Raw genomic sequence first — 3,691 nt, 5'->3', positions numbered from 1 at the left:
CCCAGCACTACATCCAGAGCTGGCTTTTTGCCAGGCACAGGCTGGCCCAAAGCACCCCTTCAGGGGCACCATCTCTTCTAAGATGGGAGATGGGAACTAAAGCTGTCAGAACAAGGAGGCTGCAGCAAGGTCCCTCACTACAGCCCAGAACGCCTGCACTATGCCCTTCGGAAATGTAAATCCGACCGCTCTCTTGGCTGCTCTTTCTTTATCAAGGCATGTAAATTGAGATTCCCAATTTAAGAATTTATCCCTTCTTCCTTGGGTGGATCTCTCCTCCTCTCTCTGCCTCTGTCTCTCCCTTACATCCCCTTCTCTCCCCACTCTTCCCCTCCTCCCTCCCCCTCGCTCCTTCCTCCATGTCCCTCTCTCCCTCTTTTTCCTCCTTTCTCCCCCTCCCTCTCCCCCTCTCTCCTCTCCTGCTTCCTTGCATCTTGCTTTCACTACAGCTACCCACTGACCATTGGAAATGCCCAATTAAATCCTGAGTGCTGTGTGACTTAAATTCAAATTGTGCCCCAGGAATTCTGACACAGTCTGTGTTTCCCATTGATTTAAAAAATTAAGACTCAGTGATACAATGTAATTCATTATTATGTAATAAAAGCCTATTATGGATGGTAATTTTTCAGTGACTAACTCAATTTTACTTATTAGTGTTCATTTAAATCTTAGCTTATTATATGTTCAATACTACAAGTACTGGAACCATTTTTCTTCAAAAATCAGCCATTCGGATTTTTTCATCAGTTTAGACAAGACTTTCCTCCTCCCTCTTCCTCCAAAAGCATTCAGATAAGTGAGATTTTCCTACATTCAAATCAGTGATTGAATAGGACCAAACTGGAACATGATTAAATTTTGAACCAGAAGCACCAAACTGAAATGAATTTTATTAATTTCAAAATCCAACATTTTTGAGGACCATTTAATAGAACCAGGGCTTCTGTAAATAACCATTCAGTGAATCCGTTCGGTGCAGAAACGAACCTGTATCTTGAAATGCAACTTTAAGATCATTTTTAAACCAAGCTGCAGTTTCATTAGGAAGGTTCCCCTGATTTACATTTTCTGGGCTTAGTAAATTCAATTCAAATTTACTTCCTTCTAAATGAATTTTTACTACCGGAAGGCCCTTGTATGAAAATGATCTTCTATCATTATGTGATTTGCCTGCTCCTGAGGGTGAGATGGCCTTGAAATTGGAGTGGCAGCCAGGGATTGGAGAGGACTGCAGTTACCTTTCAAGGATGCATACACACACACATGCACACGCACACACACCCACGCACACGGCTGAAATAGGAGGGAAGCACACCCTCAGGAAGGAAGGTGCTTGCGTTTGTGCCTTCGTCCTTTAGGACAAAATACTCAGATCTGGCCATTCAGCTGAAAGCATCTTTGAAGGCAGCAGGGGCCAGGACCTGAGGATCTGCCCACATGTTTTCCTCCACATGTCCCCACATCTGCCTCTGCCCTCCCCCCGGCCCCAAGAAGTGGCTTCTGAGGAAGTGTGCCACCAGGAGAGTGCCTGATCTCTGTCGAAACTGAGGCCTCCCCAAGGAGGCTATTTGGACGTGTTCCTCAGGCATAAGGATGACTCACCACATAATGATTCTTTACAACTCCATAGACTGTAGGCCCCCCATGTGTGGGGGAGGGGTACTCTCCGGGTTGCACAGTGGCACTGAGTTACTCTGTTACCAAACTGTGAAGACTTCAGTTTTTTAAAACAGCAGTTGAACCACATTTGGTAGAAAAGGTAAATTCTGCAGTGTCTTTGATAGAAATTTCTCATTTTCTACCCTGCAGCTCTCAGGGTGCACCGGGGGAGGCAGTCAGAGGGGAGAGGTGGGAAGGTCAGACACGGGTTCCCAGTTTTCAGGGAAGAGGACAGAGAACCTGCCCACTAAGCACTGTGTCCCGGGCTGCTGTGGCCGGCAGTCAGTTTGACAAGGCCAACAGGAGGTGACATGCAGAGCAGCATATTTATTCCACATGATTCTTAGTCTTCAAGGAGAGGGATGCATTATGATGTACTGCTAATTGTGCTCAATCATATATTATAGTCTATTATCCAAAAATCTTTTCTAAACTTTTCATGAAGCAAATGTAAGCTCTTGTAAGCTAGGTATTGGCTATGTAAAGTCATTTCTCCTGAAACGTGTTGTAAGTTTGTCCCTTTTGACCTTCGACAAGTGGCTCCACACTGTTCTATCACTCCTTCCTGCCCATCATCTCCTGAGGGACTTAGAGGCACGAATCCTCTTGATCCTTTGTGCCCTGCCATCTTCGGTGTGGCAGCTCTGTCCTCAGAAAGCTCTCCCGAAATCATAAGATGGCTCTAGCCATTTCACACACCCCAGGCAGACGCAGCAGTGTCCAGGGCACTGGAGGTATCTCTCACCTGAGTGTCTCTTAAGAGAGAGGAAGCTTCCCACAGAAGTGTCCAATACACTCTGCTGTGTCTCATTGGCCAGGAGTTGGTCAGATGTCCTTTTAGCAAGGAGAATGGGATTTCCTGACTGGTTTAGACAAATTAGAGCTTACCTCCAATGCTGGGAGATTGGTGTCACAAACAACCAGAATCTGGGCCTTGCCAGCCAGGGAGAAGGAGCAGTAGCTTTTAGGTAGGCAGTAATGCTGACTTCATCATCATTTTTCCTGGCAGGGACTTAGAGGATACCCACTACCTTTTTATTTATTCATTTTAAGAGTTCATCTTTTTAAGAAACTTTTTTTAGTGTTTATTTATTATTGAGAGACAGAGCGAGACAGAGCATGAGCAGGGGAGGGGCAGAGAGAAGGGGAGATACAGAATCCGAAGCAAACTCCAGGCCTGAGCTGTCAGCACAGAGCCTGATGCGGGGCTTGAACCCACAACCCCAAGATCATGACCTGAGCCGAAGTCAGATGCTTAACCCACTGAGCCGCCCAGGTGCCCCTAAGAGCTCAGCTTCTTATTGAACATGTTACTAAAGAGGTTTAGTCAGAAAGACCCAAGTCCATGTCATCATCAGACTTCAGATTCTTTTCTTTGTTTCCACCTTCTCAGCTGGGGCAGCAGTGGTGGAGAGGGCAGGGCCTCCTGCTGGTGCCTGCCAGCTGCTGGGCAGGTCCACCAGCCCCTACCATGCAGACGAGGCTCCTGATGTTGACATTGGCCACGGCCTTTGCAAATAGGCCCAGCCACAAAGGCTTCACACTTACACCTGCTGCTTTCAGAGGGCATTGATCTTATCCTCTGTGACTGTCACCTCATCGTCATGCAGGATGAGGGCTGAGTAGATGCAGGTGAGCTCCAAGATGGAGGCCATGGTGTGGGCACTCTCCTCTCCGGGTGAAGTGGGGGCCCACCCCAGTGTGGCCTCAGCTTCCTCAGAAGGACTGAACACCTTAGAGGTAACTGAGGAAAAGGGACACTGACCATTTACATTTTTCTAATATTTTGTCACGTGTAAAAATATGTGGTTTGTTTCTCTTTAAGTTGTAATGATTAGACAAATTCTTCACCTCTGATGTTGGGCCTCTGTTTCTCCTTGCTGAGCTGGACTATGTGGATTTTATTTTATCTTATTTTATATGTATTTTATTTTATTTATATTTCTAATATAATTTGTTGTCAAATTGGTTTCCATACAAATCCAGTGCTCCTCCCAACAAGTGCCCTCCTCAATGCCCATCACCCACT

General features: G+C 46.1%; 1 pseudogene; it reads right to left on the bottom strand.

Annotated features, from left to right (window-relative positions):
* Positions 1-2,985: 2,985 nt before the first annotated feature.
* LOC120234452 lies at positions 2,986-3,317 on the bottom strand (annotated as a pseudogene).
* Positions 3,318-3,691: the final 374 nt, after the last annotated feature.

Source organism: Hyaena hyaena, unplaced genomic scaffold, assembly GCF_003009895.1.
Source record: "Hyaena hyaena isolate Hyena2069 unplaced genomic scaffold, ASM300989v1 scaffold_108, whole genome shotgun sequence".
NCBI lineage: Eukaryota > Metazoa > Chordata > Mammalia > Carnivora > Hyaenidae > Hyaena > Hyaena hyaena.
The sequence above is the reverse complement of the archived record's forward strand: the minus strand, read 5'-3'. Positions and strand labels throughout refer to the sequence as shown.